The 25609-nt window shown below is 41.0% G+C and overlaps 1 protein-coding gene across 31 annotated transcripts in view; it reads right to left on the reverse strand.

Annotated features, from left to right (window-relative positions):
* ZBTB20 (zinc finger and BTB domain containing 20) overlaps window positions 1–25609 on the reverse strand; it is a 503540-nt gene that overhangs the window by 255399 nt on the left and 222532 nt on the right. For 15 of the 31 annotated variants that reach the window (XM_021548925.3, XM_085591417.1, XM_021548915.4 and 12 more), the window contains one exon: window positions 1–64. The exons of 12 other annotated variants lie outside the window; for them this stretch is intronic. The gene's annotated coding sequence lies outside the window, so the exon portion shown is untranslated. Of the gene's footprint in view, window positions 65–5878; window positions 15041–25609 lie in introns of those variants that run through there. 4 more of the 31 variants (XM_085591383.1, XM_085591281.1, XM_085591304.1 and 1 more) reach the window with 2 other exon arrangements.

Consider the following 25609-nt stretch of genomic DNA (forward strand, 5'->3'; position numbering starts at 1 on the left):
ATGATCTCAGTCTTGTCTTTCTCCACGTGCCTAAACAGATGCACAGTCCAAAAATTCCAACATTCTGTAAGAAATGCAATCACAAGAAGATTGAAACATTTTTTATACTCAAACCTTGAGTTATATATAAAAAAAATCATTGCAAAAAGCTTGCCTTGAAAAACAAAAAGGTGAGCAAGCATCTACAAACACATTTAAGCTACTGAAGGAGGCAAATGAAATTACGCATGTAGACATCTAATACACAAATGTTTGTGACAGCTGAGTACAAGGCTATTTTGTTTAGACCAAATCTACTAGCAGGCAGGCTGGAGAAGGCAGAAAATGGATATCTGATTTCTTTCTGGTGTTTACAGTTTATACAAGCAACCAGAAATATTTTTTTCTGAAAATGGTTTAATTATATAAGAAGTTTAGCTTTTGTCCCTATGAAATGACAGAGGACTAGCGAATTTCTGAAAAGTAGCCAATGGAGAGGCAGGCAAAGGACATTTTTAATAAAATCCAACTAACTGTAATAACACTTATTTCATTCCTACAGGAAGTAAGATACATATTATATATGTATATATTATGTATTATATATATATATAATACTGAAATATTTAACTAAGAAAGACTGAACAATTTACTTGTCTCCACTATGAACTGTTCAAGTAAAATGGAAAAGTAAGAGAGGGTGATAAACAGACATGATAAAAGTATATACAATAAATGACAGTATATGAAAATGTCACTCCTCCTTTTTTTTTTCTTTTTATTTACTAGTCACCCTTAAGTGTCTTTTGCCTTTACTATGACAAACAGAGAGTCAGAGTGCTCCAGTTAACCCCTCATAAAATGCTACAGAGAAAGCTGTGCTGTTTGGAGGTCAAAAAATGTGCTTTTGCTGCACTCCAGACTGCAACTTTTTACTTCTAAACTCCTAGCTGGATGGAAGTATAAAGGTGACTGAGCTTATGTAACAAGTATATCTTAGATACTAAGACAAAGAATTGAAGCTAAGAAATTAGATCATTAATACTATGTATTATTATTAATAGAAGCTCTGAATTTTTGCTTGCGTGTTGATGTGAAAAAGGATTGTAGATATTTGCAAAGTTAAGGAAACCCACTGCCTCCTCCTCCAGTTTGCAGATGGCTGAGATCCTTTAAACTTTCATTTCCAAACGTAAATTAGCTCGTGCTTAAATGAAAGTAAAAATTTAAAGCTGCCTCCGCCTCATTGCAAATCACAGCAGCCAGGCTGGGAGAGTGGACAGGCCTTCAAAGAAAAGAAAAGCTTTTTTAAGCGACTCCTCGGATGAACGCTGGCCCTTGCAGCAGCAAGCTATGGCCCTACAGCCGCTTCCCATTATAAATGCTACACTGAGAAATGTTTAACATTCTTCGTTTAATCTTTGCAGTATAAAGAGAAAACAGCTGATTCTCAGAAACATGACAGCCTGAGCAACCGTTAGAGATCTGCCTCCCTCTTCCTCAAAGCAGAACAGGCCACTTCCAGCCTCAGCGAAGACTGACACCTTTTAATCAGGAATGTATATTTACACGGAACCTAGAAGATGGGATTGAAGCTTTGTCATTTTTTTGTTCCACTTGTGTAAGGGGCCAAAGGCAACCAAGATATTTAATAAAAAAATGCAAAGAGAAAAACAGTTTAAGAAAAATATGTAGTGGTAACTATGGACAAAGGTGGTTTCAGGTGCTTTCTGCACTGCTTTCTGTTAATATCTTTTCACAGCTCTTCCATGAAGAGCTTATTATTTATTTTGATTTAAAACATTATCAACCAAGTGTATATTTCTCTTGTTCACAGTACAGTCAAAGCAGCGAGTCCATCTATTCTGCTGCAACCAGTCGCATATAAATCAGCACAAACTCGGGAACGAGCAATCCTCTCAGCTGCTTACACAGACAAACTCTCTTTGTATCTTGTCTCTGCAAGAACTTCCCTAAAGGGGAAGAGTTTCATCATGTGTCCAAAATGTCACACAAGTCAGAGGTTTCTTCGGTTGAAATGATGAAGTAATACCTCAAATCGAGTCCCCACAGAAACTGAACTAACTGAAATAGTTTTTTTTACAAGATTTTACCCTGAAGCACACTTTCTGGATCATCAAGTCCAGCTCCCTGCTCTCTTCTACACCAGATATTAAAGGTCACTTCTTAAAGAGTTGTTTATAAGCCTCTGCATCAACAAGGTGAAGGGAGCTTAAACATCCTTCCCACCCCAGCCACGAGCATTCAGTAGCTGGCAGTGATGAGACCAGACATCTAGGGAACAAACCCTTGAGCAAACGAGGTTGCTCTCCTGCCCCACAGGGCTTCTGACAGACAGCACAGAACATCCTCTCTGGGGGCTCGCTGGTGGAGGTGCTCAGCCCAAACAGAGCCCTTGCTTCCTTTAGTGACAAAAAACATTAACCATGCTACAGAGGCAAAAGCAAGGAACATCCGGGGCTGGCCCTGCTCCAGGCACTGCACACATGCCCACAACTCCTCCAGAACCCTGGACTCGAGTGACCATTCCCTGCAGGTGCCACGGCCCACCTGCACACAGGGATTACACAGCAAGGGCAGCGACGCACGGGTTCTGTCCGGGAGAAAGGAGCCAGCTGTGCTGTTTGCTGTGAATGTGCATGATAGCTTTGAAAAGGAGGACTGCAGGAACACTCCGTGCGGCTAGGCCTGATACTTTTGTTACAATTACTCCAAAAATGTTGCTTCTTGCAGCATTTCCTAGGGACTTCTGCAAGGCAAAAAGACTAAAGGCGCTAGCAATGAATTACTGATACTGAAGGACACAAAATTGTCATAAACTTCAACCAAAGTGTTAGAGTTGCAAAAACAACTGTTCTGAGGAAGGGAGGGAGGGAGGGAGGAAACCTTGCAGAATAATTGCTAGATAAAAAGCCTACCATAGCTAATTCAGCACATTTCTGGATACAGCAAAATAATTTAACTAGCTATTTTTCAAATATACCCAACCCTAAGTATGTGTCAGGGAAGAGAAATAATGAAATTTTGAAATAAAAATGAATGTAAAGCTCTTTTAATTTTTGTTGCTGTTTTTAAATCTTTAGGGTTCATATTTAACCTTTTCTCTAAAATAACAAACTTGAATTTAAGAAAACTAAGGCACAGATCTTCACAGAGACAGGACTCAAACAGCTTATGTTTAAAAATAAAATAGCAGAGTCTTTTTAAGTTGTGAAGACTTATTCATTAAAACTGAATATTAACATCTCATTTGAGAAACTGTTCAAACCATCCCTTTTGCCTATTTTGCCTATGAATTTAGGCAGACAGAAGTTTCACAGGTTGCATGTCTAGCATCTGGTCAAGTCAAATCACCCTCTCCTCCATAAATTAAAATTAGATTTCCATTCTGCAGAACACACAAAATTCCCTCGTTCTGGTTGCTGTTCAACCGTGCATATATAACCAGAGTTTTAGCAGCAGGCATTTAAGAGGGCTTTTCCCTTTTTAAATTAGAAAATACTCAGGAAATAATTAAATGTTTGTTTGACCATTAAGGAAGGTTAGTGTCTTGATATCAGCCCACCCAAGCATACAAAGTAAAGCTGGGGACTGAAGACTGGGGAAGTTAGGGGTAACCCAGTGACATGCAGAGAAATGTCTCAGTAACTGAAAAACAGGCAGATGCCTTTAAGAGGGGAAATTGCTTGTCTGCCATTAAAAGTGATCAGGTTTTGTACACCTATTCCAAATAAGTCTCCCACTGCAATCAGTGCCGACAAAAAACCTACAGACCGAGACTCTGAAAAGACAAGCAGAAAGTAATTTTCACTCAAAGACAAATGATCACTCTTTTGATTAAGTCAAACACTGGACTCATTACTGAGCATGTTCTCTGTAAAGTTACACCATTTTCATCTTCCAAGCATTTTATAAAGGGCTGATAGCTATGAGGGACACCAGGATAAGGGATTTTAAGGAGGTTACTCTCCTCCACCACATGCAACTACCATTAATACCAGTTATAAACTGGTATTAATATGCTGATTCAGCCACACCTTATAATTACAATACAATTACACCTTACAATAGGTTTTCAGGCCCTATAATTCCAACAGGATAGTCTTCCAGAATTTAGTCACCTGATGACCAAGGTTATTTTCATTTATATATTGTCATTACATTATACAGGGTTATTGAATCTTACATATGGTCAATGTCCAGAGTTTGGTGTGTGTGGCAACACCAGCCAGAAATTTTAATAAATTTTTAACCTCTACAAAATATTTCAATGTCTTCTCCCTATGTATCTGAACTGATTTTATAAACACCAATAAAATAGGTTTAGAATACTTCTGAAAGCATAATAGAATAGTATCTGCCAGCATAATCCCTAAGTGATTCTTTACTGAGACACAAATGGAGAGCCAAAGCAAGGGCTGGTTTCAGAATCCAGGTGTTCCAATACATTTCTGAATATATGCGTACTCCCCAGCAATTTGGTGAAATATATTTACACACCTTAAAATGTACTTACAGAGCTTAAAATATTCCACTTCCTGTTTTCACAAAACCCTGTTTGATTTAAAGTTTGTCTCAGGGATCACTGTTGAAAGATGTCAGCTTCAAAATTTTTTTTGTATTATTCCTGAAGTGGGCATAATTCACACACAGACTCATTTTATGGCTCTTTTCTAATGCCAGAAAAACACTTTAAAATAACTGAGGATTGAGCCCTATAACTTTAGAATTGACCTAACAGACTCCTGACATCATATCAACAGAATTAGTAGCATTACACAGGGGAAGAATCTGTCCAAGAATGTGCACGCAGACAAGAACGACTTGTAAAGGGCAAAAGAAAACAAACCTTGACACAATGCTCACAACCACAAACAGGTCAGATCCTCAGAGGATACAACTAGGAATAAATTGGTTGCAATAGCTACAGGAATAAATTCTTCCTGTAGTATGAACAGAAAAGAAAGTATGAAATTTTCTTTATTACTGACCCATTTCTTCCCTTCCTTGAAGCCAAAGAATGTCTTTTTTTTTTTTTTTTTTTTTTAATGTATTATTTTAGCAGGGCTATATGTACTTTTTCTTGCATTTGACAGAAGTAAATTAAAATATCCCAGCCAATTCTAATTAGAAAAATCTCTGGATCTTTATGGACATCAATCACTTAAAATAGAAATTAATAAAGCTCAACACAACCTAAAATTTCACTGTTCTTCTGCACTTGCTGCTGTGACACAGAGACTGACCTAACACTTGCACTAAGGTCAGGAGAGGAAAGGGAAAAAGCTTTCATTGTATACATCCAAGAGTTGAAGGGAGGGGGAGAAGAGAGAGGAGGAGAGAGGCAGAAACACTGTGCAGAAGCCAGGGATGTTCCAGAGCACACTGTGACAAGAAAATACTCAATAAGAATTCCTCCAGCCAAAACCAGATCTTAAACAGATCCATTGTCTTCCAGCCTGAAGCCCTTAAAAAGGCTCAAAATTAAAGTCTGTGCTGTGGGCACCCAGTTGTTTTCTCCTTTCATCAGGATTTGCAGGTTTTAATACAATCTGTCATCAGGAAAAACAGTGGAGCTGTACAGTCCAGAGAGGTAACAAAAGCGAAAGGCAGGCGAGAGTTACATAACTGGCTTTTTACATAAATATTACACTGAGAGATATTTTGCTTTTCAGAAAGGAAAAAAAAGATTAAAAAAAAAAAAAGCTCAAACTAACGTCAGAGAATTCAATCCAACTTTACTTACTCCTCGTTCCTCTTTCACTTTGCAATATGTATCGAATAGCTGAAGTGAGGTGTTTCTTTTTCGTTTTTCATTACGTCTAAACAAATAACCAATTCAGCCTTAAACACTTCATAACAGATTGTCTTGTATTACCTGAGAAGTGCACCACATCATGGAAGCTGGAAAAAAGTCTTATTTCCAAGCATAAGCAAGCCTGCCTTGCTTATCTGCAGCACGGGGCAATTAGAAATGACCATGGATGTTAAACAAGCTCGCTTCTGTACAGTCTGAGAAAAGGGAAAAAAACCCTGCAAGTCTCCCCATCTGTTATTTCCCTTTTTTTTTTTTTTTTTTTTTTTTATTTCCCTCTCTTTGGCTGTAGAAAAAGAAAAATTATGCAAGAGCTTTTGAATGTAAAGCCTGTGTGTGCCTTTTCCCTTTTTGTCTGTGTGTACACGGTATGTGCTATTGCGTAACGCAGCCCGGAGTGGGCGGTGAGCATTTACTATTGATTTACGCTACTCCTCGCATTGAGCAGCGAGACACACGCACAGCAGCGCACAGACCTGACAGGGACGTGCATTTAAGGCATGTGCCACGGAAAGAGGGAAGCCAAGCATGTAAAAACAGAATTGTGCCTTTCTGAACTAAATACAATTTCCCCCCAACTTTTTTGTTTTCATGCCCTTTGGTAGAAGAGCGGGTGCCTAACAAAACCCACAAACCCCTCTGTCCAAAAGTAAGGTTTCCCTCCCACACACCCATGCCCAAATCCTATTAGAAACTACAAAAACCTACCAATTAATGCCATTGTGACACTTCTTGTGCCACGTATAAAAATGTCTAGCAAGCTCTTACTGACCAAGAAGGTCCATTAAGATTACAAAGAGAATTCTTTTTTTAAATAATACTATACATTAACCTTTTACTAATTTTTTTAGGACCTATTTTAGGCTTTCAGGAGCACAGAAATCATAAGACACTACGCACAATATGCAATACAAAGCCTTGGGTTTTTTGAGATGATTGGGTGATAGGGAAATATGAGATTTAGAGACAAGAGAAGTTCAACCTATTTTGTTATCTTATTAAGCCTGCCAAAATATTCATGTTGTTCTCTCCTTTCCACACACCCGAGTCATCAGTTTAGACAGACAGGCCTCTAGCTCATTAATGAGAATAATTTTGAGTCAGTAGGGGGAATTGTCTCATTCACACAGGTGAATACCCATCACATTGCTGAATCCTTTGCCACCAAGGCGAAACATGGCTAGGCAGATTCTGCCTGCTCCCACTTGACACTAGGTCCTACAAAGCAAGGGAACACCACCAGGCTGGCACAACACTGGACTCTCGGGCATCCATTTCTTTACTGGGTGAGGGATTTCTCTAATGAAGTCAGTGGGATTTCAAAGCATGATTACACACTTTAAAGAATGCTGAAAGACTGAAGACTAAAAGGAAGTTTATTACAAGCCACAGCAGACACTGAGCCTCATACCAGAAATGAAACTGAGTGTGCTGATTAAAAAAATATATAAAATAATCAAAAAATCAAGTATCAATGCCCTTAAAACTCCTTTTGTATTATCTTTACTGGAAAACATACATTCCCCATATTATTTTCTTCAGATTATGCTTAATAGGCAACATGTTTCTTCTTCACAGATCTGACATCGGACATTTTTACAGGTCCTAAAATAGCACTGTGAGCAAACAAAAACTCCATGTTATAAGACAGACAAACCCTATTTTAAGGAAATTACCCAGATTTGCAATGTTTCTGACTATTCTGTTTTTTTTTTTTTTCTTTTACCCAGGTCCACATCTACTAACATGGTACTATCAGCCAGCATGCAGTCAGGATCTCTGTCAGGCTGTTAGGAAAAGAAAACATTCATTCACTGTCTTGCACATGCTTATTCATTTTGTTTGCACATAGCTGGAATTGCATTGAAATTACCCAGAAACGTTTTACACAAAAAGTCACGTGCAGCCTAACTAGTCTGATTCGTCTTAAAATGAAACTGACCCTTAAAGGGAAAGAATAAGGTCTTCATTAAATGTCACCTAATCATGCAACCTGAATTAAACACTTACTAATAAAGATGGGGCCAACTCCAAACATGCTCAGGCATACTCCCTTTGCTCACCAGGGGAATGCTGGGGGAAAGAAATGAGACCCAGAAGGCAAACTCTACTTCCCTGCCATGCAGTCACTAGGAACGATACTCCACAAGCAAACTTTGAGTGATGCTATGAAAAGTGAGTGTTTCATGAAGGCTGAACCAGAGGACCAGCACATTAAACAATGAAAACCCTCACTCTTCTGCCAAGACTGTATGGCAAAAAGAACATATTTTTCAGCACCATTTACACAACTAGTCTGGATGTTTAGTATATCCTCATCTTAAGGGACACAGCTTACAAGCACAAAAGGCTTTCCAGGAGGTTATATAAAATAGATACAGAAAGAGACTAAAGAAATAACAGCTAAGGGGAGGCAAGCTCAGATATTGATAAGGGCAGCTCCAACACTGCTGTGCTTGCCTTATCATTGTCCAGAGTACACCTATTTCTGAGCCCTTGTCAGCATGTCAGATTCTAAGCAACTAGCTGTGGACTCTACATATCAGGTTCAAACAGAGATCTTATTCACCTAAAAATATGAGGATACAAATAAGGGAATTCAGATCTGGTATATTCTCTTCTTGAGGGCTATCAGGCAAAGCTGAAAAAAGTTTCATTATAACCCACTTGCCTTCAATCACTCAAAAATGTTGGAAACTTTACTACATAAATTTTCTGCTCCTAATGTTTACCTAATCTTAAATTTAATGAAAATGTGAATAAACAGAAGTTCATCTGTTTTGCACATACAGAATGAGGAAAAAACATCCAGAGATTTAAGAGAAAGAGAAAAAGAGAGAGCTGAAACTATAGAAAAAGCACAGAAAACAACAGAAAATACAAATGGACTCATAAAATCAATACTGGCTAGATTTCTTCTAAGAAAAAGGTTTCTACTCTGATGAAAATATACTTAAGCTTTTAAAACTACACACACCTACAAAATCCTACCAGACCTTTTATGAATACCATCTTGGATACACATTTAGGTCAGAAAATCCTAAAAGAACCCCCATGTGTGTGCTAAAAAACCTCGTATTTGTATCTAATTGTAGATTACATTCTTTAATGTCTCTCATAGATATTCTCTCTACAAGAGAACATAGCTACAAAGTAACATTATTTTTCACTATGTTAGCTGGTTTGGATAGATTTTTTGGGTTTTGATTCATGAAACATTAATAGCATATGTCTTTTGCATGTATCAAAGATACTATAGCTCTGTATTTGCAGAAAAACAATGTGACTTCTTATTAAAGACTATCATAAGGGAGAAACTAAGGTTATAAACAAGTTATTACTCTAGGATTTCATGATTTTGTATGTAAGCTTAATGTTTCTCAAAACAGATTCTGTCTTTTTAATGACTGTAGGAGGACATAAGCACAGTGCTAGGTTGCCATGGGCTTTTAATGGCAAATTGAATAATAAAAAAATATTAAAATTATAGAGACAAAACCTAAATATACTAGGGAAGCTTGCCAACTGTTCCTGCTAGTTAAAGAATCAATAAACCTTTGCAGACCTTGTGCAACATGACTTTACTTGCAGCAAAAGTAATTCACAACAAGAATGCTTTTCTTGGAAATGTACCTTTACTTTTCTCCTATTGAACTTCTCTTTCACATGAACCTTTTGGATTCCCCTCTTTTGGAATGACCATGACACAGCAGAAGTTGCTAAGCTTTCCCCACCCCTCAGCTAACCTATTAAACATGTGTAATGGTGTTACTTCCTAATGGTTCCTACAGACTGATATATTTCCAAGAGAGTTTTAGTCAACATGAATGGCAGTAAAATTGGCAAAGACTCAGAAAGCAAAGCCCATGGAGACTAGAAAACTCAGAAAAAGTAGTCTCTGGATAGTTTTGCCAAGTCTCCCAGAACCAAAAGAATAGAGGTTATGTCAGTGTTTCCATAATAAACATCATTTTTCAAGATTATAAGTCAGCTGCAAAGATGTGATCCAGACTGAAATCAACACATGTGGGGTTTTAGATCAAGAGAATTTTTTTTCTTTAAAGTTATATTTCCCTTAGTGCAAAAGAAATCTAATGTTATAATTTAATCTGGTAAGTAATTACTAATTTATCTGAATTAGGGAGAGGAAGCAGAAAACAAAATTCAGAATTCACAGTAAATACATTCTGGGATTGCATAACTTTCCTTCCAGGTATTCCCTATGAGATTTTGAAAAGGCCGTATTTCTAAAGTAATTGTAGGATTTCTAAAAAAAAAAAAAAAAAATCCTCGTCCAACAAATCTTAATATCTGTTTTGCTCCCTAAAAGCAACATCTTGTTTTTTGAAGCAAGTGTTTTATACTGTGCAGGAGCCACAAGAAAGTACTAGGAGGGGTTTAGAAGAATTTACAGAATAGGCCAGTTAATTTTTGAAGCACTGTAATTTATCACATTAATTCACCTTCACTACTCCTAAAACACACAGGTTTCATCCTGAGGGAGACTGAATAACTCTACAATGGGTAGGTCACACACCTGAGGCATCCCAGAAGTGAAGAGGGCACTGGGAGGTGGAAGAGCTGTGCCCAGAGCTGAGAGCATCCTCCATCCTGGAGGCTGAGCTGCTGCTGCCAAAGCCACTACGAGCTGCAGTGTGGGAATCCAGGGCTTTCCTCTGGCTGCCCTGGAAGGCCTGGGACCCTGGCACGGGGTCAGGAACCTCCCTGTACAGAGCCCCCAGAGACACTGTCTCTGATCTCTGTCCATGGAAAAGAATTTTCAATCTTACAGGATTAATTACCAGCTCTGAGTGTTTGAGATAAGTAATAATTGGCATGGGTGCAAAAGTCAAATTTTAGGTTCTAGATTAGGGGTCCAAAGGGGATAAGATGGAGGAAATTAGGTGTGTCTTGTCCTTTTTCTCCTTCTTCATGCCCTCCAAGTTTCACTGTAGTGTTGGCATTTTTCTATTGGTTTAGGCTGGGGACACACTGTCCAACGTAGGTGACAGATATTAGCACATTATTGTAAATATAGCACAGGTAGTTTCTGGTATATAATGTTTATAACATCCCACTGAGGGCAGAGCCCCACACGCTGCCCTGCAGGACAGAGCTGTGGCAGGGCAGCAGAACATGTTAGAGATGAGCAAGAATAAACAACCTTGAAAACAGCACAGATGGATTATGGCTTCTTCTTTGGCAACGGGGCAGAAAGACAGAGACTTTCTACAATCGTGGAATCATCAATACCACAGATTCCGACACTGCAGCACCTCAACAAAGGCTGCAGCTACTGGTTTCATCAGGCTTTATCACCAGCTGGGGGACAAGAGGAAGTGCTTCAATCAGTCAGTCATTTCCCACAGCTTCTCCTTGTTCATACAGATGTGACTTCCAACCCCTTTTTGAGTTTGATTCAAGTATCTCAATAGATAAAGTAAAAAAAGGCACCTTCACAGGACGCATGTGGCTCGAAAATCCAATTTTCAAGAAGCACCTGGGTGATAGGAAACTGTGGTATAAATGGAGTATGTTAAAGTATACATGGAAAGGTTTCTTTTCAGGTATCAAAATAAGAAAGCTGAGCAGAAAATGGATTGCACCAAACCAAGTAATTCATTCAGGAGCAAAATCCAGATATTCTGAGCTGCCTCTTTTCTTTTTATCTGCAGAGAAAAAATATTTTAAACTAGATACTTAAGGGAAACTTGCATTACATGAGCTAAATACCACAGTAAGCCTTTCACCACTTGACATTTTAATTTTCTGTCTTTGGTTCTGTTTTGTCATACTAAATATGGCTCGTCCAAATATGAATATACACATGCTGGTGTTTGCCTTTCCTCTGCTTTGCTGCAAGTTCCACAGAATACTAAAACTTGCCAATCAATTTATTTTGAACACAAATAAATTAGTAAAATAAACAATAAATAAATAAATAAACGAAATTTATTTTGAACACAAATAAATTAAGAATTGTTTGCAGGAAACACAGACCATCATCAGTAGTATTTCCTACTGTTATCCCTTCATTTTTACTCAGGACTGTCAGAGCACTTTGTACAAAAAGACAGACTCTTATGAACATCCTGCCCTGTAAGTAGTTCCAGTGGAATCATGACACCAATTAACCAAACAAGGTATTATTCAATTACCCAGCTCTGTGACATATTCACTACTAATTCTACTCACACATGGGAAAATAAGTTCATATATTCTAAATAATTTGTGCAAGATTTCAGTAAAAGCAAGTGACCAAGCTGAAAATAGAATGCCAAGCTCAGCTGCCAGCCTCTTGCTGCAAACTCCTCAATACTACCTGTATTATACAGAGAAAAATAAAACACAGCATTGACAAGTTTCAGGCATTTTACAGCAACCTTGATTTATCTGAACAGCCTCATCAAAGAGCTGTAATATAAGAAAAAAAATTACTTTTGATCCTCTGAATAGCTGTGAAGTTTTTTTTATCTCTAGTAAAGTTAAGACTTTTCTGATTTTAACTACCTGTATTACAGCTATGGATTAGCCAAAGAGAGAGAAAGGCATCAGAGACAGGCACCAGAGACTTACAAACAGAAGGCTTAGACACACATATATGTGCACACACTCAGCATTATTTCTGAAAGTTAATTTTGCACTTAAATGCTCTCCTCAATACTCTACCACCCAAGTTCATCTGGAAAGACTGTAGGACCCGAACCAAAGAAGATTGGTTGTACAGCAGAAGCAGAAAGTTGACAAGACCGGTGTGTGAGGCTTTTTGCAAATTAAAATTAAAATAGAAACCAGAGGTAGCACTTTTTCAGACTGTGGGTCAGGATTTCTATTTTACATACTTATTTTAAGGTAAAATTACAAATGCTAAGCTTTGACTTCAGAAGAAACTACACAATGACTTGTATTAAGCAAATTCTTAGATATTATAAATCTTCTGTCACAATTTCTGCTTATATTGGAAGGAAGTTTTCTTACCTTTTTACTTTGTTTGCTGAGAGCCAACAGTGTCATCCCTTTAGTCAGTGTCAGCTACTCTCTTATTACACAGAAGGCAAGTAATAGCGAAACTGTGCTGATCTGCCTGCTTTCACTCTATACAGTGCCTGTATTTATAGGCTTTTGCTTCTATCTCAATCTATATTTATCTGCTTTATCTGCCTACAGTGCATCTGCTTCTCGTACACACAGACATATATACATACACATGTGTGCATGCACACAAATACACACACACACACACAAACACACATACGGGCATACCCAGATTATGGGTGCTTACAGCAGGCTTCTGTTCCGCAGCAACATTTGTATAAATATAAACATATGCAGTGCACACAATATAAACCAAGGCATGCACAAAGAAAATCATCAGCTATTGCATGAATATGCCTTGCTGGCTTTGGGAAGGTTTATTATTCAGCAGGCTGCCTAGTCAAGAGGATTGTATACAATTAGTTTCCTTTACATTACTCTGCTGTTGTAGCTTTGCAAGCAGTAGCAATTTATGCTGTTATTTTGCTGGGAGTTTTTTTTTTTTTCCACGCAAGCATAGTTGGCACAGTTGTGAAATCACTGCCATCCTGTCAGGAGATGGATTCCCTGTTGGTACCACTAACAGTTTCCCTCAGGCTAGTCATTAAAAGGCAAGAGTTAGGCCACTCTATGCCAGTCCAGGAGAGCATTCCCCAGAGGAAAGGAAGAATGTACAACCTCAGACCCAGGTCGATTTGGCAATTTTAAGACTAAACATTCCTTAGGCCTTAAAAATAAACATCATTTTCCCAAATTAACAGAGAATAAATGGAGATATTCATCTTCACGTGAGGAGAAACCATCATGCCACAGTTCCCCATATCACCAGATGGAGTTGCAGGTATTCTGTCCTATTGCTTAGACTGGAGCTATATCTCACCTCAACCTTTTTGGTTGCTAGAAGCTTCTGTTAAGACAATAAGAGCTGTCAGGGGAGATGATAGGAGTATGTGACAGTAAAGATCTCTGTGTTACCATAATGTGGTAAAGCTTCCATCAGGCCAGTTATCTAAACAGATCATAGTGTATGTTTCCGCTGGACAGCCTTAATTCAATACTTGATTAATTCACATCCTACCAGCCCTAAGTTCCAACACACCTGCAAGGAGGAGGAGTTTCCACAGTATAAGAGCAAAGTCAGGCAAGAAGTCACTGGGGATTTCTTTTTGTCCCCCTCATTGCAGAAGGGGGAACATTTTGGCTTCCCAGTTGTTCATAAGGCAATGAAAATGAACTGCTGATTTAATACATGACCTCTGGACTCTTCTGAAAGGGGCAGAATCCCTATGCCCAAAACTACTGGCTATATAGGCTAAAGAAATAAGATGCAAAGAACCCTCTGGGTATCAAGGGCAGCTGAAGAAGACAGTCTTACCCATAATCCTTTCTAAATCCTGCCAAACTTCCAATAGGGTCAAACAACACATCCTGGAGTTTTACAAGAGTAAGAAAATATACTTAATTCTAAAAATACAGTCTCCTCTGAAACTGAGCTAATAAGTACTTTAACTTAATGAATAAACAAATTATCATTAGGATGTGTTTAAAAATCCCAAGCAAGTTCTGTAACTCAAAATCAGAAGAAAACCCCAACCCCTTAAGAAGACTTTTTATGTCAAGATCATGTTTGATAACTAAACCAGAAATACTACTACAAAATCAAAGACTTTTGGATAATTCTTTAATTCACTCGATCATACTGAAGAACAGCTCCTGTAGTAATTTTATGCTTATCCGGTATTAAATGGTCCATTTGAAAGGGTTTTCAGAAAATCTACAGACAATATGGTATTTAAATATAATATATATACTTTTCACACAGATTTTCTGTGTATTTTCATTTAATTTCTTTCAGTCTTAATATTCCCATTTCTCAATCATTACACTGAACTGCAGCTACTGAAAAAGCTACTGAAAAACATCAGTTCATGCTTTCCTCACTTTTAAAGTTATCCTTACCCTGATGGCTGACACAGCCATCTCAAAATTTTAAAAAATGTAATTCCATCATCTTAGCTTACTAGCTTTTTTAACTGCCCAGCTCAACTTACTTAGTAGCTGGGGATCCACTCTACTTGAAAAGTTCTGCTGTTTTGCCATCTACAAATAAAATACCAATTTAAAAGAAAAAAATATATTTGGTTGTTGCAGAGGATAGATAGATACGATTGTTATTTTAGCTAGCCAGATGTCACTTCTACCCTTGGATGAATCCTGGAGTGAAATGGACTGTTCTTCCCACCCTGCAAAAGATTGTGGTTCATCCCACACCTCTGTACCTGCCCCTAAAACAGAGTCTGTAACCCCATTGGCCCATGCCTTGTCCCAGCCCACCTAGGAACCCCTGAAAAGGGGGCTCCGAGCGGCCATGCGCTCTCTTGGCCCTCTCCTCTCTTGGCCCTCTCCTCCTCTCTTGGACTCCCTTCCTCCTTGGGGCTTCCCCTCTCCTAAACCCTCCGTTTCTCTCTCCCCTCCCCCGTCCTCCTAAGCCCAGCCACGTGCTACGCCTGAGAGCACGAGGCTTGGGCATTCCTGAATTCTCCAATAAACCTCTTCCCCCAAGAGCAAGCTTCAGAGATCTCTGCCTCCCTACACCCCCAACCGTGCAGAGGAGCCTACTCTTCCCACAACTGGCGCCCAACGTGAAAGAAAAAGGAACCCACGAATCTCGACACCTCCATGCACGGTAATTACCTGTGATAGCCTCCTCTTCGCTCTGAGCACAGGCTGTCGTTGCTAAGCAACGTAGAAGCCTTATCTCTTTAAAGTTTGCCGAGGCATTTTACCCTCGAGCACCATCGCCTGTCAATAGCCGGCTTTTGGAGCTCTTGGGACTGCCCGAGCAAGGAGCTGTGAGCTGGTGGCACGTGGCCACGTTAAGAGAGCGCACCGAGCACTGCCTAGCACTGCCTGCGCTGGAAGCCCCGAGGGGGGAGGTCTGAAGGTCCCGAGCACGGAAAAGCCGTCCGGAGAGACGCCCGGAGCTCTGAGGGGACCTGTGCAGAGTCCTGAGGAGAGGATCTCTGCTTTTGCGAATTTGAGGTGAGCTACACAGGTCTAAAATATGGGACAATCCCACTCTACCCAAGATAGAGATCTCTATAAGCAATTTAACCATCTTTTACGTAGTTATAACAGTAGTTTGCCTAAGAAAGAGTTAAAATCCCTTTTGGAATGGGTCCTGCCCCACTTCCCTCATGCAGATCGATCAGCCGCCTTTACCAAAGACTTCTGGGACTCAGTAGGTGATAAGCTTTTTATTGAGATTTCCAGGAGAGACGCCGTTGCTTGCAGGTTACTCCCAGCTTTTAGAGCTGTGGCCGAATTGTTCGTTCCACGAAAGCCGGTCCCGGCCATGTGGCCGGCCCACGCGGCTGCTGACGGCGGCGCCGCGATCCCCTTCCGCCCCGCCCCTCCCCCTCCCGCCGCGGCCCCGGCCGCAGCCGCCCCCCTGAGTGACGCGGTTCCCACCGCCCCCGCCCTGGCCCCTGCGACCCCCCATCCAACCCCCGCGCCGCGCCGCCGGCCGCCGGCCCCCGCGGCCGCTTCCACCCCTGCCGCTTCCGCCGCGACCGCGACCCCACCCCCAACCGCCGCGGCTGCGCCGGCCCCCGCGACCACCCCCCGCACCCCCCCGATCCCCGCGCCGCGCCGCCTGCCGCCGGGCTCGGCGGCCCCCGCCGCGGCCGCTCCCGCCCCTCCCACCTCCGCCGCGACCTCACCCCCCACCGCCGCGATCAGCCCCGGCCCCGCCCCACCCCCCGCGGCCGCCGCTCCTGTCCCGGCCCCCGCTGCCGCCCCGCCCCCCCTACTGGCCGCGGGGCTCGTGCCCGCCCCGGCTCCCCCCGAAACCCCCCTAGCAGCGGCTGTTGCTACTTTCGTTGGCTCCTTACAAAGCGCCTTCGCCGCGTTTCTACAAACGCTCGATCCGGCGATCACCGCCGCCGCTGCCTTGCCGCCGCTGCCCGCGCCGGGAGGGCGCTTGGCCACGCCCCCAATCCCGGACGTGCGACAGGAAGCACCGGGAAGCCCGGTGCGCCCACCCCAGCCCGAGCCCCGGCCGTGGGGGGACACCCCGGGTCCCCGCGCCGCGACCCCGCCACCCCCCGCCCCCCGCAAACCCCCCCGCGGAACGTCCCCATCGTCAGCATGCTCCGGCGGGGCGGCAGACGCGGCCGCCATCTTGGTTCGGCCGGCGGACCACGTGGTGCGCCCCGCGCATGCGCAGTTCGCAGTGCCCCCGGTCCGGCCGGTCCCCGTCGCCTCTGCCGCGCCGCCTGCCACTCCCGCCGCGCCCCGTGCCGAGACCCCACCACCCCCCGCCTCCCGGCAAACCCCCCGCGGTGCGGGCCCAACATCAGACGGCTCCGGCGGGGCGGCAGACGCGGCCGCCATCTTGGTTCGGCCGGCGGACCACGTGACGCCCTCCCCGCATGCGCGGTTCGCGGTGTCCCCGGTCCGGCCAGTTCCTGCCGCCTCTGCCCCGCCGCCGATGGAGCCTGCTGATCCCCACGCCGCCCGTGCCGCGATGTGCGATCAACCAGAACCCCCGAGCTCAGCAGCGGCGCCGGCAGGACCCCCGGAGCCGCCAGAAGGAGTTCCACCGCCGCTGCCGGGGAATTTCGAGTCGCTTCCGGGTTTGCCGTTAAAGCCCTCCGTGCCGGGTGCCCGCCCGGAACTCTGGCCAGCCGCGCAACAAGTTCTCGTCACCCCACCGCCGTCCCTACAGCCCCTGGATGCCCCCGCTTCCTCTCCTAGGCTGCATCCACATTCCACAGCTGCAGCCTCAGCTTGGAGAGAGCCCTCCACATCCTCAGGTTTCTCCCATGAGCCTTTGCTGACAGTCTCCACTCCTGCCCCTCTGCCCCAGCTGTTACCAGCTGCTGCATCTAATTCACAGCTTAGCATGCAGCCAGGGAAAGAGGAACAGCACCTGGCAGCTGCTTTGACGAGTACAGGATCCACGGAGAACTGTGCTAGCCCTACCAGTACCACCCCTGCTGCCTCAGTTTCCCAGGATGCTCAGGGGATCATCGATGGCCTCCAACTGATGGACAGGCATATATCCAAGCCTCATAGTCCCAGAGAGTGGACAGCTGTCCCATCTCTGGACAAGACAGAATTCCTAGTAGCGGCAGGAGATAGTTGCTTCCCTTTCTCCTATGGTTACCAGCTGTTGGGGGGTACCATAGAAAAGACATCTAAAGCCCTAGAAAGCAGCTTATTAAAACAGAAAAGGGGAATATATAAGGCCACACCCCAAAATAGGTTCAGCAAAGCCCCATACGCATACAATCTTTCAAATTGCTGTATAGGACAGCCTGACATGCCCATTTACAGACACTTTCTGAACAACAAAAAAGTAAAAATAAAAGTCTTGATCAAGACCTCAGTCACAGGACAAATAGAAAGCCCATGCAACCTCGTAACATGGGAGAGAGGGTTTGCTTGTGTCTCTACAGGTGAAGGACTCAGATGGATCCCGGCAAAGAATGTAAAGCCTTACCATACACCGAAATCTGGCAGTGCCCTCACCAATGGCAGTGACTTTGCAGGTGCAAACCAAGAAGCAGGCGCTCAGATTTGAACTGTGCTAAGACGAGATGAAAACTACCTGCCAGAAACAATTCAAGACTATGGACATTTATTTTCACATGCATGTTAATTTTGTACCCTTGTTGTTACATTTGTTCTCTTATTTCAAATTTTTGTATTGAGATTTCACCTATAGGTTAACCAAAGACAAATGCCTGGGTAACTCTGGCCAAGACTGCAAGCTCTGATACCATATCTCTAACTGATACAAAGCTCTAATAGACTTTTTCAACCTAGTCAATTATAGAACCTTCCCCAAAAGGTTTTTATAACACTACCTCAGTTAAATTCTTCCATTAGACTAAAGTATTCAAATGGTTAAAATGCTCAATCAGTAAAGAAATAAACGCCACCTTGATTACAATTAATAATCTAGCTAAACAGTTTAACTGAAGGTTTGAGCTCTGCATCTTGGCTGAAGGAACTCTGTAAAGTAAGCTTGATTGTTTTTAGAGTAATAAGTGTAGTTTCATTAGCAATATGTTATGTACCCCAAGTTGTGCAAAAATAGTAATTAAGTCTGTATTTACCTTTTCAAAAGTTTAACGAAAAGGGGCAATTGTTGCAGAGGATAGATAGATACGATTGTTATTTTAGCTAGCCAGATGTCACTTCTACCCTTGGATGAATCCTGGAGTGAAATGGACTGTTCTTCCCACCCTGCAAAAGATTGTGGTTCATCCCACACCTCTGTACCTGCCCCTAAAACAGAGTCTGTAACCCCATTGGCCCATGCCTTGTCCCAGCCCACCTAGGAACCCCTGAAAAGGGGGCTCCGAGCGGCCATGCGCTCTCTTGGCCCTCTCCTCTCTTGGCCCTCTCCTCCTCTCTTGGACTCCCTTCCTCCTTGGGGCTTCCCCTCTCCTAAACCCTCCGTTTCTCTCTCCCCTCCCCCGTCCTCCTAAGCCCAGCCACGTGCTACGCCTGAGAGCACGAGGCTTGGGCATTCCTGAATTCTCCAATAAACCTCTTCCCCCAAGAGCAAGCTTCAGAGATCTCTGCCTCCCTACACCCCAACCGTGCAACAGGAGCCTAATCATCCCTCATTTGGTTAGCTCCTGCATTATCTGAACACCATCAGTCTGATAGGATCTGTTATGAAAATACTAAATACTGCTAAAAATGACAGTTTGTGATTACTGTAATAACTGTGCATTTATTATATCTTTAGTAGTGACCATCTAGCAACTAGTCCATTAATTTTTTTTCTCAGCAAGATATTTTATAGCTTTAGTGTGTTTAAGAGCATTTCTAAATTGGAAAACATTATTTAATTATTCACGTGGAGGCAGACTGATTAGAGAATATAGTTTTTCTTTGAGGATGCCCTACAATGTACCTTTATACATATAAGAAAGTATTCAAGCACTTCTTTGATGCACAAATGTACAAACTCCTGCCTCATTTGTTCAGGAGCCTTTGAAATTTTGTAGGTAGAACATAAAAGGAACCTATGTAATGCAAACTATCTCCTTTCGTATGACAAAGAGAGTGAATATTACTGGAGTTCAAGAAATGTACCCTTCTCTCTGTATATATACCTTGCACTGAAAAATATAGGCTGGGACAAAAGTCTAATACATCTTACATTGCTTAAATGAACTCAACATCTGACACACATCTATCCCTCCTTAGGAATCCTTCTATTCCATTTGCTAACTGATAGCTAGGATCTTAACTATATTATTAAATGGACCAGCTTTAATGGTATGTTAAAATTGAAATTAAAGTAACACTTTATTTCTAAATAAAGTAAAATATACAAATTTAAGACCTGTCCTTTCCCTCAAAAAAGGACTTATGCCATTTTATACTGATGCAACTCTATGGGTTTATAACTCAATATTACATTAGTATAACCATATACATGCATGAAGCTGATCTGGTTTAATTACTTTAGTAAAAATATCAATCCTTTCAAATAGAGCAATTATATTAGCTAAAATCTAGGCACATATTGGGCCTCAGTAGATGTCTGAGACCTTCTAAGACAAAATGGTAAAGACCAACTGTCCATTACAATGTTCACATTCCTAAATAATCTTAAAAAAGCTGAAACTACCTAAAATATGTCAGTTTAAAAGTAAATAAATTACACAGGCCATGCATTAATGTGTTGAATCAAAATTTCAAGGACCAACAATGAGCATTTATACATTAGAATAAAATATTTTCCAATTTATCAACAGACAAACAATAATGAGAAATTTTAAAAGAGAATTCTTTTGATGAGTTCAGTGAAATTCAAAGAATGACATAGAAACTGTAAAGCAACAAGATCTGTTTAGCAGCTCTGCAAAGAAGGGGCTGAAATCTCATCAGGAAGGACTGATCAATGCTGCTTTCTAAAAAAGTCTTAAGCCTCAGATACACAGGGGCAACTTGGCACCCTTATAATCTCTTCATGTGGCCAGCAACACTTAAAGATGGAAACAGGGTAAGAGCTCCTGGTTCTTTACAATGCTTAAATACTCTGTGGTTCTCTGAACACAGAAAATAGCCTTATTTTTTCCCTAGAAGCCAGCAGAAAAAAGTTGTTGAGAAACAGAGAAAAAAGAAAAGAAAAACAATGTTTAATTCTATAGATAATCTTGACCAAAATAATGAATTACCTCAACAAATGCTGACAAAAATTTCAGGAGTTAACTATTTTAATCCTACCAATGATAATTTAAATTGGTCGTCCCAACTCTCCTGCAGAGCTGCCACAAATTATTTGTGTCCTAACACAATGGATGAAAAGTATCCTAGTCCCTGCTGTAACCACTAAAGGCTATTGAGTAAGATTTTTGTAGATAATTATCTCAGAAAGTTTTCTTGAAGACTCAGGGGGAGCCAAAGCAAATACCTGGTGTGGGACAGTAAAGAAGACCATGGATGAGAGGATGAGCACAAGTGGAAATATATGAAATTCTGTTTAAAAAACCATGGGGGGAAAAATGGTATTGAGGGTACTCAAGCACTGGAATTGCTAGTCAGAGAGGGTCTGGAATCTCCATCCTTGGAGATACTCAAAAATTAACTCGACATGGCCCTCAACAATGTGCTCCAGGTGAAGCTGCTTTGAGCTGAAGGATTAGACTAGACTTTAGTGGTTCTGTGAAAACTTTGCAGATAGGAATTTAGAAGCTACACCAGAACAAATTGAAATATTTTCCTATATATGGCTTTATTTGATGTGGTCCTGCTGAGAAATATGAAGCTTACAGGTTACAGGTTAACAGAGCAGGTGGTAGAAGTATCAGTATGCTTTTGTAATACCTTCAGTAGCAGCAAAGGCACATCCTTCACCAGCATTTTGGTTTTGACAGCTGCTGGAGACCGATAGAGACTCATGTCACCATCATTTGTACACTATCAGATCTCCCTATCTCTGAAGGACACCTCACTTTAGAGATCAGATCTTCATTCTGTGTCTCCACAAAGCCTAAAGACACTTTGATCCATCTGTCCAAGAAGAAAGTAACAATTCTCTGTACACAATCAACTAGATGCATTTTTCTAGGCTAATAGATACTTCTGCAAATCCAACCTGTGAATGTACAGACCTGACTCAACTGATTTACATCATTAAAACTAATATGAAAGTTCTCAGTTGCCCTAAATTCAGTTTCCAAAAAGTATAATGATATTATAAATACTATATAGTATATGTAAATAAATAATTACATATTTACTATAACTATATAAAAATAGATATATAAATAATGATTTACAAGCCAAGATGAACCAGTGATACAATTCCTAGAAATCTTAAAAATATTTCCATTATTTCTTTTTATTTGGTACAACTAAGAACTAGAAACAAGGAATTGCAGCACCAAAAGAGATCAAGCAATAATCATTCAATCGAAGTTTCAAAGCCAGAAAGACAGGCAAATACCAGCCACCATGACCAGAAAACCTGAATTTGGAGAGCCACAATTTGATATATATAGAGCTATTCATATTCTTAAGAATAAAAACCAGTCAAAAATGCCAAAGCAATGAAAAGAAATTTAGCAAAGGCCAGTTTCCTCTCATAATCTTGACCTCCAGTGCTCTCATCTCCTCAGAAATACAGGGAAAAGTAATAAATGGTAAATATAATAACACAGTCAGAATCCTTTGGCCATTCTACCAGTCTAAAAGATTTAATTATAAAAGACAGTGTTCTGAGGCATATCAATCTGTAAAAGCTTTTACTAGAGCACAACCCTACTGAATTTTTAGCTGCTCAGAATTAAAATTAATTTACCTTCTTATGATTTCTATAAGTATCTACAAGTGAGAATTTTTTCAGATGTGATTGCTAAAAGATGTGACAACAACCGATTAGAAGAAATGCTTGGACAGCAGTGTAACTTAAAAAGAGTTTTTATCGTTATTGTCCAATTCTATTTTAGGAAGAATTTGCATTTCTACTGTCCATTTTTTACTCTCCACTCAGGACATACAGATTTCTTACATAGCCAGTAGGTCATACTTTCAAGAATGCTACTTCTGAAAGTTTACAAAATTATTAATAAAGACTTCAATATATGCTTATTAGCTGTTATAAAGGATTGAGTGGAAGAAGCCAATTGATGTTTATAATAACCTACAGATAGATCTGTGATATGCTTACAAAATGTGTAATACTCACTATCTATCTCAAAAATGTTCTTAGAATGCTGATAAATCAACTATAAGCTTCTGTGAATTGTTTATAAAGTGTGTCATCAATATAAGTGTAGCTGGATAAACAATGCAAGATAAAACTTGCAAGGGGGCTATTCACTGTAGCTGTAAACACACAGAATACTTCATAGTGCAAAGACTTGAGTAGCAGTCTTCTGCTTTCACAAGGATTAATCCTTCTCATCCCTCAGCTGATGATCCAAAACTTATCTTCCCCTCCTGCATAATACCTGCAGACACCTCAAACATCCAGGACCAAATTTTACCCACAGAGACATAGGCCAGAAACTCCCAGAGCATTAGCAGGGAGTATGGTTTCAGATTTTCAAAACCTTGGAGAAAATTCCAACCCAAGGAACACCAGGGAGTATATAGGTAGGGGGAATATGTGAAACTCCTTAAGGAGCTTAACCAGTGAATGGATTAATACTATGAACACAGGCAGGTGTTATCTATGTAACATTTTTTTTTCCCTTTACCCCTGTGTAACCATAAATTATGCATTCTACTGTTAAATCAGTAAAAATTCTTTCATATCAGTCAAATGTCCTCAAATTTCATTGAAAGCAGAACCTGTCCTGAATGTCACATCAGTGAGAACACAACAAAATGTCTTTGGAGAAGCCAATGCAGAATTTCATGGCATATTAATGAATTTTTTCTGACTGTGGTAAGGCTTCCTCTTATTGACACATGCTATATAGCACAGACAACTATCAGTCCTTGCTGCCTTTTTTTAAAAGAAGTTGCCTGGTGACAAAAAAGACTTATCCAGGAAGTTACACACTGTCAGGAAGTTTGCAGGAGGGAAATAAGCATACTGTGTATTACTTCTTTAAAAAACATAAAAAATGAGGACAGACTTGCTAAAAATGGGATTTCACCAACATTGGCACTAGAGCTTAATCTTCAGCAATGCCATTCCTCATTCATATTTCTGCAGAAATCATAGCTGTGCTTTAACAGTAATCTATATATTGACTGTTTTCAGTAGAAAGTATCAAGAGTATCATGCTCCAAGTATTCTATGTTTGCAGTTCTATGAAGAGAACAAGATTGTCCATTTGTCATTGCTTATGCCCTAATTCTATTATTTTAGGCAGTCACGTGAACTCTAGTATCTGAAATTCAAGCCCAACTTCCTATCTACTGCCACTGACTGAACCAGTGTGCTTCCACAGGTGTTCCCAGAAGCACAACTACAAAAGAGTGCCATGGTTACGCTCAAGAAAATACCGATAACGTATTGGTTTGGGAAACACTGTCAGGTGAACGTTGGCTCTGATCATGTCAGAGCAGCACATCAGAAACACATTATCATTCTGATGGGAGGGTAATGACTACAGCAACATATTACACTGAGTACAGGAAAAATCTTAGGGCATCGCAGAAAATCTGGAGAGAGTGATTATATAGGCTTGGGGGGATACCAGCAGTTATGGAAAGGACATTGCCAGCCACAAGTGAAACACAAAGAACAAAGCCAACAATATGGTATTAATCACATGCTCTGTCTGTGTATGATGCCAAACTATTCAAAGCACAGAATGTTCTTTATTCACCTCACTTTAAATTGCTTGAATGAACCTAGCACTTATGAAAATGAGAGACTGAAAACACTGATATCAACCAACCTTCGGGCCAAGCCTTACTTATCTTATTGATGCAAGTAGTTCCACTGATTTTAGTGGATGTAATTACTACTGACTTCAACAGAGCTGCTCACAGAGTCATGAGAGCAGGATGTGGCTCATTGCATAACCAAGCTTCCCTGACCACCATGAATGATGCCAACTCAATATTTCTGATGCAATGTCCCCCCATTTCTGGTAATGGATCTCTTGAGAAGAAATAACTGCACACACCTAATTCTGTGACACTCTTTTATGTGAGTACAGCAGCAACTTGATTGAAATGAACCATTTTACTTTCTTCTTCAGAAGCAGTAGATAGAACTCCTGGACACCTACAACTTCATAGCATGGTTTTATTATTAATTTCTCTGATTTCATAGAATGAAACATCTCTGTGGGGCTAGAATTACACTTCTGCAAGGACTGCCTATTCTCTGATGTTTATTGTGTATTGGAAAAGGATAGTACAAACCAAAATGATTCACAGTCAGCCTCCTGGGCACAGGAATAGATTGCTTCCAGTAGCAGGTTTCTAGCAGTGGATAGCCCTTCTGAAGGAGATTAAACTTTTCCCATTCTCCCTGATTTCAGATCTAAATGCACACTAATTTTCTTCTGCAGGATCCCTTAGAACCATGGCAGAATGGAAGAGATTTGGGGGACAAAAACACAGAATGCAAAAAACAACATGGCTGAGAGAAATAGAAGGGAATCACAGCTTTTGACATCTTAGGAGTGATGCTGAGGATGCCATCTTTTACAGCCTCATTCCTCTTTTTGCAGTCATACTGCTTCAAGGCCAGAGGTGGGAACTATTAGATGTGTGAGATGGAACAACAGACATGCAAAACTCAGGAAGGCAGAAGCCTGG

Source organism: Lonchura striata, chromosome 1 (genome assembly GCF_050655825.1).
Source record: "Lonchura striata isolate lonStrDom1 chromosome 1, ASM5065582v1, whole genome shotgun sequence".
Lineage (NCBI taxonomy): Eukaryota > Metazoa > Chordata > Aves > Passeriformes > Estrildidae > Lonchura > Lonchura striata.